The sequence below is a fragment of the Paramisgurnus dabryanus genome, chromosome 10 (genome assembly GCF_030506205.2).
Source record: "Paramisgurnus dabryanus chromosome 10, PD_genome_1.1, whole genome shotgun sequence".
NCBI lineage: Eukaryota > Metazoa > Chordata > Actinopteri > Cypriniformes > Cobitidae > Paramisgurnus > Paramisgurnus dabryanus.
In genome coordinates, this window is record NC_133346.1 from 22944449 (window position 1) to 22957219 (window position 12771).

The 12771-nt window shown below is 37.9% G+C and overlaps 1 protein-coding gene across 2 annotated transcripts in view; it reads left to right on the plus strand.

The window, feature by feature from the left end:
• The first annotated feature begins 1473 nt into the window (after positions 1-1473).
• Positions 1474-12771, plus strand: part of erbin (erbb2 interacting protein) — a 95706-nt gene continuing 84408 nt past the window's right edge. For both annotated transcript variants that reach the window (XM_065290254.1, XM_065290255.1), the window contains exon 1: positions 1474-1904. The gene's annotated coding sequence lies outside the window, so the exon portion shown is untranslated. The remainder of the gene's footprint in view (positions 1905-12771) is intronic.

Consider the following 12771-nt stretch of genomic DNA (forward strand, 5'->3'; position numbering starts at 1 on the left):
AGAATAAAACATAAGGAACAAAGAAAGAGTATAAAATAACAATATTGTTAGCTCACACCTTTAGGGTCTTCAGCCTCATATACAGCTTTATCTCAGACAACTAAATCATAAAATTTGGTTTATTATTTTTACAATTACAATTATGAGTATGAGATTTGGTCAAAAGTAGAAATAAATTAAGTAAAAGTCATTAAGTTATTTTGGGATAATCAGTAAAGCCAAATAAAATATTCTCCCATAAAAGGAAGACATTTGCGATTTGGTTTCGATCTATGGTTTCGATCAAGTGACGTAAACGTTTTGTGCTTTGGTTGCCAAGACGACGTGCGCAGAGCCTTTTACACACTTCCGGATTTCTGACTTCCGGATTAGACGCCTCGGGGTTAACAATTCAAACTATTCGTGGTAACAAGCCATGGCAAAGTCTATAATTTTGCATACAAATTTGTGTCGTTGTGTTACAGATGCAATTATTCTGCTTAAGCACATATAAATGAAACGCCTCAATAAAATTTAAAGTGACAATGACAGTAGGCGAACACCTGGTGGAGACAAACATTAACTTTTGACTTTGTATAAAAAGTATATTACTGTGAGCGTTTGATCAATGACTACTTTGTATTAATATTTATGTTTATCAACAATTAGTATAGCCTACTTTTTGTGAATATAAAATAAAAACTGTCAATTAAATAACTGCCTTGTGTATTGTCATTTTTCACATGTGGGTCTTTATAAACTAGTAAAACAGTAGTTTGTTCTTGGATAAAAAAAAATATTTAGCGTCATACTGGATATTTAAATAGATAAAATGATTGATTGTATTGAAAAATCCAACATGAGCTGGTTTTAGCTTATCTTTTTTTGTTAAATCCATGATGAAGAACCTCTAAATAATTCTAAATGTATGAAGAATTATGGCTAAAACTCGTGTTGTTGTTGTTTTTTTTAAAGCCAACAAAATGCAGCCAACCAAACTTTATGACCTTCCTACCCTTACCTTTCAAAAGGAAAATGTGAATGTGATTCAACCCCTGTGATGTGAGAATTGATGAAGACCAACAGGACTATTGATGAAGACCAACAGGACTCTAACGTTGTGTAGATCGATTCATTTTAACGAATCCGTCAACGAACCGTTACGTTTCGCCAGTTTCTTTTCTTTATTGAAGTTTACAGGCTTTGAAATACAGGCTATTTCTATTAAATAACGTTGCTTTTATAAATGATAATATTATCTATTTCAAAATACCATGATTTAGTATTATCGTGGTATATATTATCAGTTGTGTTATTTTATAAAGATATGTAATGATTCCAGCATGCTACCCACTTCACTCTTTAGAGATTTTAACAAAATTCGAAATGATTCACAAACGCTAAACGATTCTGTTTGATCGATTCATTACAATGAACGCGGTTCATTCGAATCACTACAACGAACCGATTCAAACAAACGGTTCCACCATTTAGCACAACTGGAGCGCAGACCGTCCCAAAGCTTTGCTGCTGCTTCAGTGCTCCATCACTTCAGTGACTGCTCCTTCGTGTCTCAATGTAAATTAACTACGCCGGCGACCTTCTAGGTCGCATTGTATATTACAAAGACATTTTTAGGTAAACCTCTCGTGTCGTCGAAACATATTTCTATCACCAAGGAAACTTCCAAGCAGCTGTGGCTAAGTTTCCGTCGAGCGGTCGGTGTAGTGAAGAATGCGTTAGCTCGTTCAGCTAGCAGCAGCTTTCTTATTCGGGGTTTCCAGCATCAGGAGTGAGCTAGCACTGAGATTCGTTGGGCTTTAAATGGTTTTTGTGCCTCCAAACGGGATCTGACCCTTATGGATTAGCCGAACGATTTTTGTCTCGTAAATGAACGGAGGATATCGGAAAAGGTTCAGTTTAAGGTGAGTACGAGACATTTTTATTCGTCCTTCAAGCCGACTCGGTGTATGGTGTCTTACTGTTAGCCGTATCGTGCTAAGAATGGTGGGGGAGACGTTTGTTTGGGTCCTTATTCTCATAGCGTGTCAAATCCCGTATTTATTGTCCAACAAGGGCGTTTTGTTGCGTACCAGCATAAACATAAATAAGCCTTTTTTGTACTGTGACCAACGTAACGCGTGCAATATCATAGACAAGACTGACTTGAGTCTGGACTGTGTTTAAATGCTCGCTTAAGACATCAATTCCACGTCTCTGTCTTGAAAATCACATTTTAAAAGATTTATTACATCTTTTCGAAACAACATAGCAAGGTTTCGTTTTACACTTTCTTTTTAAACATATGGTTTGACGTTCAGGTGTTGTGTATGTACAACCCCTATACACATCCTGTTTTCGGTCTCGTATTGAAAGGACAGTGTGGTCGAGTCGGGACGCGGGAGATCCTGTACAATGTAACGTGTTTTTGTCGGTGTATCATTTTGCTTTGCCTTTGTATCATTCGAGTGTGTCATTGAAACATAACGCGGATACATTAACGTGCCATTCTTTTGTTCCACCATCACTTCCTGCTCAGAACAGGTTTTGTAGGTAAAAGCAGGGTATTATAATGTTACCTGATAATTGCTATGAGCAAACCAGCGATTGCTTTTTTACTAACAGGTCAGATTAGCATGGTCCTGGTATTAAATGCTTCGAGAGTGTAAGGTTTTAAAGCATTCCTGTTGTACATCCGTCATAAGTTCCGCAATACCACCACAGTCTGCTGTGTTTGTTTATTTTCATCTCGGGGCCTATTTAAACTCATTATAAAAGAATGAATGGGTGTACCTGATGGTCTGTCATAGGATTGTATGGAATACGATCTCAAATCACCCAGGGGAATGTAATTACTCAGAGATTTTTTTCCCTATATAATGACACAGTTCTGGTTTTATATTTGGGTGATTTTGTTTGTTTTGAAATATTTAGGATTGTTGTCGAAATGTAGATGACTTCATTGCTAAAATGGTTAATGGTTGCGTAAGTCATGGAGGAATTTGATAACAAATATTGTATATTTGAACCATTTTTAAAGCAAAGTCTGGTTTGGAGACTCCGAGTATGGTGTTGACTGTTCAGATCTCTTTTGAAACTTCTAAAATGATGACATTTTTTCCACATTTCCATATATGATAAAGTCATTTATTCAGCTAGACGTAGCTCTTAGTGTGTGGAATCCCCATAAAAAGATTTAAACATGATCCATAAATCACAAATGACTGGAAAGTGAATGTGTGTTGGAACCATGCACTTGTGAGATAACTCAGGAGAAACATCTCGAAAGCAAGAGACGTCCATTTAATCTAATTTCTGTCTAGGAGAAAGAGATGTCCTCTGAGATTTTTCAGACCTAAAGGGCATTAATACATTGCTTGTCCCATAGAATACGGTCTGGCGGATTGTTTTAGCAGGTGATAAATAGAGCTAATAGGATAAGATGGTTTTAGGAAGATTATTGCCACTTGGTAGGCTCATCTCCCCAATGGCTAATCCCTATTTTCTGCTTCCTGCAACAAACAGATTGGAAAAGATCCCAACTTTAACCTGTTGGGAAGATTCTGTTGGTTTCTCTCAAGGTTATGTTTTTGAGCTTTTGTAATTATGACCTTGTCTTTTTATATAGAAATTCTTTATTAGTTATTTAACAGATAAAGGCTGCTTGTACAGTTTTTAATGATTTGTGATCTCATAAAGAGATTTTGTCTGCTTGCTGCTTAGTCAGGAGTTCTGTTCCAGGTGTGCAGTGTGTGAAATTCATAGGAGAATCATCTCATAATGAACTACAATAAATATTCATCTTGTGGAACTGGCAATTGCATAATTACATAATGTACATAATGTACATAAAAATGTTCATCATTGCACAATGCATTCTGTTTCACATGCATATTGCGTAGTGTATACTACGCAGTAAGCAGTACACTGATGTTCTATTCAGTTTGTAGCCTAAGTGCTTTTTCTTGTATAAGTATTGACAAGATGCTTATGATAGATGAGAGCCCCGGTTGAAACAAACCGCTCTAAAGCAGAACCCGAGAGGAGACTCCAGTGGCTTTATTGACGTCCACTGTAACGTAATAGCGTGGACGTCTTTGTTGCAAAACATTGCCGTATGTGGCTAAGATACAGACCAAACATCAAAGCCGTTCGATTAGGGATGTACCGAATGTTTGGCAATTGAAACTTTTCGGCTAAAAATTGCTTCCACACTGTTGCCATGTTTGTTGCATTCATTTATTTAGTCTTTTTCTGTTTTGGGCTGAATAGTTTCAGTTGCTCAACATTTGGTGCATTCCTACATTCGATTCCAGTCTAGTGATCTTTTCACACAACTTCTTCTGTACACGGAACAAAAAGAAATAATCTCTTCACTGATCCACCTCTATTTATATTACTGGCATTCAAGAAATGATTCACTGATTCTTTTCTGTATTTCCAAGTATTTCCTGAAGCTCCTTTTCAGTATTTATTTAATTTAAAGGTAAATACTGAATGTGAATATCTTAAAGGTTAGAATGTAGACACTTTACATGCAGCAGCATAATCCAAGATTAATACAGTTTTCTTGGCTTTACTGGAATAGTATTATCTTCTGAAAAGATAATATTTAGGTTGATCTTTTATATCTGTCCATTGTGTGCACGTCTGTGTGGGACTGAGAAATGTGTAAGTGCTCTGGAATGTTTCCATTAAAATCGGGATGTAGAGGAAGACCGAGTATCTTCCCTAAGTGTTTCTGCACATTCTGCCCTTATGGAGCCCCTCACAGCACCAACATTAGCACAGTACTGTAGACTTTGTTCTTGCACTCGGTGTCATGTGATTGCTCTCTGAATTACACATTGGCTTTGCTCCATAAATGCCTACGTAGAGTGATCATGTTGTGGGGTAAACTTTTGATCCAGAATTTTGAGTAAGTTTTTACAAGCAGCCTTTTCTAATAATTAATTCTGTGGGCATATACGTGTTTCTCAGAAATAAGCTTTGCAGGGACAAACCTAGTTTTACTCTGTGGTGTTGTTCTGCGATATGACTGGATATACTGGTTTTTATATCCTGAAAATGATCTGTTATGTAAAGAAGTCTGTCACTGATGAGAAAAGATGGAGAACAGATGAGAATTTACATTGTCATATCTGTAATATGGAAATGAAAATCAGCCTTTATGTACACTATTTTTGATCAAAAATGTTGGTTACAAGAAACGGGGGCTTTAGATTTGACAATGCACAAAATTCACCAATTGGCACAGAGGTGCTAATTCTGTTATTAACAATAGTTTATAAAGCGAATCCTGCTAACATTGTGAAATTGTGATATGCAAAGCCACACTGTTGATTTTCATAGGACCTTTAAGCCACTGTCATGTAACTGTACTGCCTAAACAATTATTCTTCAACCTTTATGTCAACAACATTCACTTAAAAAGGTCCAGGTTGTGCACCTGACCAGCTTGTTGATGTGTTTGCATCCAAAACAAACAATGCTGTTTGCTTTTTTAAAACTATGTGGGGCATGCATTTTTTCAGACGACTCTACATTGCAGTCAAGCCATTACTGTTTAGAAGTGTTTGCTCAGATAGTTTGAGATCATGACCAGTTATTCTCTTAAAGCTACATTCACACCGACAGCAACAAGCAATGACAGAGTGACTCATTTCAATGGATGCCTTGCGACTTCCAGCGAGACAAATGAAGATGACCGACTGGAATGACGTAAAATAAGCATAATTTACCCACGAGGGACAGTTGTATAATATATGTATTTGCATTTGAATAGAGCCACGTTACCGCTTTTGGACATTTTTAAATAAAACCGCTAAGCCATCAAAAGATAAATCGTGATTAATTGCATACAAAATAAAAGTTTGTGTTTGCATAATATATTTGTGTGTTTATTGTTTGTAATTATTAGGTAAATATGCACACACATAAATGTATAAATTTAAGAAAAAAATTGTTGATTTATAATTTACATTTGTGTGTGTGTGTGTGTGTGTGTGTGTGTGTGTGTGTGTGTGCAAAATAATTACACCGAGTGAAAACACATATATTATGCAAAAACAAACTTTTATTTTGTATGCCATTAATCTTTTGACAGCCCTAAAAACAACACCTCTCCTTCTTGTTCTTTGTTGGATAACTCCTCTCCTGGGGGCTTACGGGATAGTAAAGTGCCTATCATATGAACACTTCAGCATCTTGCAGGAAGTAGTAGGTCATCCCGGTACTTTTCACCTACTGTTGTTGGAATATTATGATGCAGCGAATGAGAGGATACTAAGGGCGCACTCACATTATTCAAACCAAACCAAACTATGCCCCTGCGTGATTGTCACCCCTCCCTACTCCCCCAGGTGCACGCACTCACACTGCACTTTTTATCGATTCGAGTCCGGGCGCGCTTTCGTCATTAAGATGCGATTGTTTTGAAAAAAGCAGGAAGTAAAGCTCTCTCTTAACACTGGAACCCACTTTAATGATAAGTCTGTGTTTTTTATTTGGAGTCGTTTGGTGCGCGATTACAGACAGCCCTCTCACATGTCATCATATTGCTTTGTTGATCTGTCACGTGTGCAGCTCAGACATTCACGTAACCCCGCTGCTCACAGCAAAAGGTTTTTACGGAGGCAAATGAAGGTGAGTGGTCGCGCAACTGACGTCTTCACCTTTTGAATCGCGCTCAGGCGCGATTGCGCTCACACGCGATTGCGCTCACACCACAGCCTTCCGCGCCTGAGCCCAAGTGAACCGCGCTCCGGCCCACCTCTGCAACCCGGCCGCGGCGCGATTAACCAATCCGCTCCCGGGCGTGGAACAGAGCGATCACACTAGTCCGAACGCGCCCGAGCGCGGTTTGGTTTGGGTAGTGTGCGTGCGCCCTTACTTATTTGTTTATACTTGTTACTAGGATAACAAAAATGAGGAATGCTTCAAAACAACCTCATTGAGAGAGACAGGTGACACAATCTTGTTTTTCTTTTGAGGCTGATGTTTCTGACAGCTTCCAAACAAAATTTATTGTATTTTCATATAATGACAATAAATTTCTTTTCAACCTCATTGAAAGAGACAGGCGACGCACAGCATCAATCTGCCTTCTGTTATGTAATTAAAAGCTTGTAGGACGTAATGGGCAATGGTAGTGACCACATTCCTCCACTGTTCTGCTTTATCATCCTTTAGAGCATGGCATTAGCAATGGCAGAGTCATAGATACAGTTGCCAGCGTGCATGCATACTAATAAAATGTGTAGCCTCACTGCACTGAAATTAGCTTTGCTTAAGTGTCTCTCAAATGCGTAAATGTATAAATGTAAATCAGGTTGTGCTTATGCGAAGACCCAATATATAAGCTGTTCATAATATTTCTAGCTGCGCAGGTTTATTTTGGCATGATGTTATTATTGGGTGCTATAGCTGCCAATACCATGCAGCTAGTTTTAAAGAGCTTTAGTATAAACTGAATAAGATAGTTAAACTGTTGACCTGTTTGAGATTTAGCTACTTAATGATATTTACAATTTAATGGAACTGAAATTTGAAGGTTTGTCACCACTTGTATGCAGACTTATTTTGGTTTTTGGCCTTCGTTCACACATTAGATTCAGTATGACCATACAGGCTGCAGAGACTCTGATCTAGAGCTTAGTGTGTTTTTGAATGAGAAATCTTCCCTGTCTGTGTGGTATGTGTGTGTGTATAAGTTGTACCGGCACAAGCAGATGTTGTTGTGGCAGATGCTTAGAAACACAGTCCCACACAAAACATATCATTATTAAATCAGGGGAGGGAAGAAAGAAATAGCCAGATCTATTATTTTTAAACGCTGATGTGTAATTTGTATTCATCGGATTTTGGGGTCAACTGAGAAGTGAGTTTATGTCTGCACAGATCTGTTTTTATAAATGTGTCAGAGATGCTGATGGGGTTTGATCAGGACTGGTATGGAAAACTAATGATGTTGAAGAACTGTGTTTTTTTGTTAAATATCAAAACACGATTGACTTTAACATTGATCTTTCCCATTTCTTGCTTCACAGAACACCTGATTTGATTTGGTGGTTAAAGCCAAATTCACTATTACTGCTGTTTATATCATCCACATCACTCTTGCATCATGTTGGCAAGCTTTGCTCAGGCAAAAGCATTATTTACATTTTATTCAGAGAATGTAAGAATCTACTTTCTCTTGTTTCTTTCACTCCATGAAGAAGAATGAGCCCATCTCGGTTGCAGACATGCTGAAATGTATGTTTTATCACAGAGAGGTCTGAAGCACTTGCTGGGCGATGTCAGTTTGTGTAACGTTTGACATTTGTGTCCGTCCGGCAAATCTTACATCTGTGCTGCCAGCTTTTCCCCGCCGATACGACTGGTTCTGTGACCCACTTATCCAAACATCTGCCCCTCTTTTCCCCAGTGCACGGCTGATTTATCATAACACTTAAATCCTGCTTATCATCAAACCGCTTTCAACGTGGTAAAACACAAGCAAACAAACGCTAATGTATAATCTTGTTTTAAGACCGTAAACACAGAAGAGTTTCAGATTTAAGATTGCGAGCAGGGCATGTATGTTTTCCTTTGATGAAAGTTTGTGGTTTGTACTAACATTGGTTTCAGGTCTTCAGCGTATAAAAAGGAATAGGTGAAGTTTGCTAGGTTCCTGTTGTAAGACTGGTCTGTTTTGCATGCATAATGTCTAAAAACACTGGGTCGGTCTTATTTGCTAATAATTATAGCTGCGTAAGTTTCTTATTTGTGTGTGGATTGAAGCCTTTCATGCTAAACGCTGAACTATGGTCCATTTTTTTTAAGTGTACGCAAGGATCTGCATACAGTGCGCATGAAGCAATTTTCATCATCATCAGAAGAGTACGCACATATACTGTACGAACACAGCCGGATTTTGATGCACAGCATACTTTGCAGGCATAGGTCGCATATAGGAGATTGTATAATGCATTGAATTTGGTCGCAATGCTTTTCGTCGAACCTCAATGTACACGTACGTTTCAAATAAACTGTACTTTGTAAGGCTGTGCTTTCGACTGCGTGCATATGTTCGCATAAACGTAAAAAACAGACTTTTAAACAGATCTGTATACGTATGGAAATTTGTTCTTTCTTTCATTCAGATATATTGATAAATCAGATTTATTCTGAATAATTGAGCAAGCGCTGTCTTTAGTAAGTAATTTGCATAATACATGCTAAACTGTTTCACAAGAACTTTCTGTAAAGCCATACTTCACAGCAAATATAAGTGGTCAGCACTGTAATCCAGTTACAGGGTCTGCTGTGGGAGTGTGTGTACAGTCAGTAAATCTTTAACACACAAGAGACCGATGAAAGGACCCAAGAGGAACTAGAGCAGAAATAAGTGACTGAAAGATTGCCTCAGTTTGATTCTCCCCAATACTAAGGGTAAGGGATGTACATGTATGTTAAAAAATATTGCTGCGCCTATGCTGTGGTATAATTTAAATGGGTTTTTGTATTGTGACAAATTTAGAAGTGCAATTTCCTCTTTAACCTATTTAGCTGTGTCACTATGTTCAAAACCGCACCATGTTGTACGGTTCCCACCAACAGTGCCATTTTAGAAGTCAAAATGAAAATTTGATTGATTATTATAGATTTGACATTCTTAAATTAAATATTTTTGTCATTGAAGGCACCATTTTAAATTCTCCCACATTTGTAAGTTCCTTTGGGTTAAAGAGATTAAGGGTGTAAATCGGACATCTCGACACAATGACTCAAGTGAAAGCCAAGGGTTAAATACGACCCACCACTTTTGACAGTGCACTCTAAAAATGGCTGGTTTATTTTTAACCCAGCGTTGGGTCAAACAGGGACAAACCCAGCTGTTGGGATAAATTATCACAGAAAATTTTTATATTATATGGACAATAGGTTAAAACAACCCAACATTTTGGGTTGAAACAACCTAGCATAGGTTAAATTACAACCAGCATTAAACCCAGCCTTTTTAACTGTGTATGTAAATGCAAAGAAACACATTTTACAAGATGTCATTAGATAGTCATCAAAACCAAAAATACTCCAATTTTATGCAGAGAATTACCCATGTTTTGAATTAACAATGAACTGCCCTGGTCTATAACAAGCAAGAAAAAGTAGGCCCAGTTTACAGTCATTCTGTAAGTGTCTGAATCACAATGCATTAGATCTGAATCATCAGCTACATTACCTAAGGCTGACTGAACTCAGTGGAGAGACCCAAATGTAGACGCCATAAGGACACAATACTCCATTTACAATATAAAGTCTTGGTGGTGGTAAGCATCATTGAGATTTTAAAAGAAGTATACTGTACTTAAAATGTCCTATAACTGCTTTACTGCAAATTAACCTCAGTGTAATTTGCTTATTGAAATATTCACATTTATTGGTTTAACAGATGTTTTTATCCAAAGCAACTTACAATTGAAGAAGCAAAAATGTTGTCCCAAAAATCAAAATTCTGTCCTAATGCTGCGTTTACACCAACCGAGTTTCAGGCGTCAAAATCGCGTCTACCGCGCCTAGTTTGCTGCTTGAACAGTTTGAATGCATTTGCGTATGTAGAGCGAAGTAGTCGCGCGGAAAAAGCAAGCATTTGATGGGTGTCAGAGCAAAATTAGCTTCTTGTGGGAGGGGCAAGTGCTATGCGGTTGTTTGTTTGCAGGATGGCTGATGTTGATTGTGCATTTATCAAGAGAGTTACCGTGAATGAGAGAGTAAATGTGTATTTACAACTTACCAGGTTGCTTAATGTCCTCACTGACACTCTTCCAAGTGAGGTCCTTTTATTCCTGTCTCTATAGAAATAAGAACATGTGTCGTAAAGCTCCGGGTTACTGCTAACGGACAATATCAAGCCATAATGCTGAATGAGTGACTCTGGGCGGGGCTGCCGCCACAGCAGCAAGCAGGCTCCTGATTGTTTAACGCGGCGCGAAAATCCGCCAAAGTTCCAATTTTCCAACTCTGGCTTCAGACGCAAATTTGCGTGAAACAAAAAAAAAACACAAAAAGCACCATTCTCGCATACCGCCCTGCGCTACATGCCTCATCCATGCTGCGGGACCTCCAGATGCGCGTCAACGCGTCTTCAAATTGAATTAACATTGAAATCACTCGCGTTTGCCGCCTCTACCGCGGTTTGTGTAGACGCAGCATAAGAATAATGGATTTTCTCTCATTGTTTAGTCGGTAAGAATGCACTGTACATGCTGACTAAAGTATGCTTATGGTTTAAAGGGAACACTAAATAAAAATGACATGAATAACAGGGATCATCTGAGGACACGGAGGAAACAGAAAGTCTCTCTGATTTAATACAGAACAAAATAACTGATGTAACTCTTCATCGTAATCTAAACAATAGATTTGTGATTTCTAATGCATTTTAACTTCAGTAGGTTTTATTGCAACCACGTTTTATGCTGCATGGAGTGAGCATAGTGAGGATTTTCAGTTCATTCATATGGTCACGTTTGGTGCATTGTCGGGGTAAGCATTGAAAGTGGTCTCTCGACTTTATGCAAATATCAAGCAACAAATGCCAGGCGACAGCCAATCGCTGTAGAAAGTAGACAAGCCAAGGCTTTGACCTACGTTTGCGGAACTGGTGGATTACTGAGCTGAAATCACGTCTCATTTACTTTAAATGTGTATTTTATTTAGTGCTGTCTTGAATTGAACATTTGCTGAATTGTTCAACCGTTTTGAGCTTAAGCTGGTAGATAGCGCAATAAAGTTGAAAGAAGACGAGGAAACGCAATCAGGGTGAAAACATCATTTTCGAAGGCATGCTATACATTAAATGAACTAACACATCCCAAAGCAAAAGCATTTCAGTGTTACCAGCACGGCACTGAGCGTCACAGTGGAAATACACTGCAAGGTTCTGTTTTAACAATGATGTGAGCTTCAGCCGAGTCTTTTATTTATAGCAGCTGTTATGAACCGCTGTTACTCGGTCACCAGTTGAGAGAAAGTGATAGTCTCAAAGTGATTTCACTCTAAATATGTTTTTGATTTGTTTGCGTATCCATCGATCAGCTTTGCCGGATCAATAAAAATTCTTAGGAGAGTATGGGATGACATGGTTTAATGTCTACTGTATTGAAATATCCATTATTGGAGGTTTATATTACGTTCATGAAGAATGTTTTTTGTAAGAGGTTTGTATTTTTAGCAAGAGGGTAACAACACATCTACAGTTTGACTTTTCTAAACCAAAACACGTTAGGAAAACTCAGATATTTTAATTTTTTTTCTCATTCCAAAATGTGTCCATCCATTCAGCTAACAATTCTTGGGATACGGCAAGTAAGCACTTAATAAAACAAGCGCTCGGATGCAGCTGCGAGCGTCCCTGGAGTGCTATCAGCGTGAGGCAAAGGAAACATGAGACGTTACGAAGCAGAAACATAGTGAAGCGTAAAGATGCAGTATCATTTCAGTTAACTTCTTATGTTTTATTTCCATATATATTCTTTTTAAAATTTGGATCAATGACAGTATCTGTCTACAAGGCTGTAATGAAAGTGGTGCCATACTAATATGCAGAAGTAATGGATATGATGGAATTTATCAATATTTAGCCATTTTATGATTATTGGCAGCTGCCAAAAATCATATCTCTTGGAAAATTAACATTTATGTTTATTACGAATGTAAATTATTCATAGTTTCATTAGGCATAATCAAATCGAGTTATGCAATGCATTTAAAAATTTATATAAGATCTCTTGTTCTTATTGCTTGCCA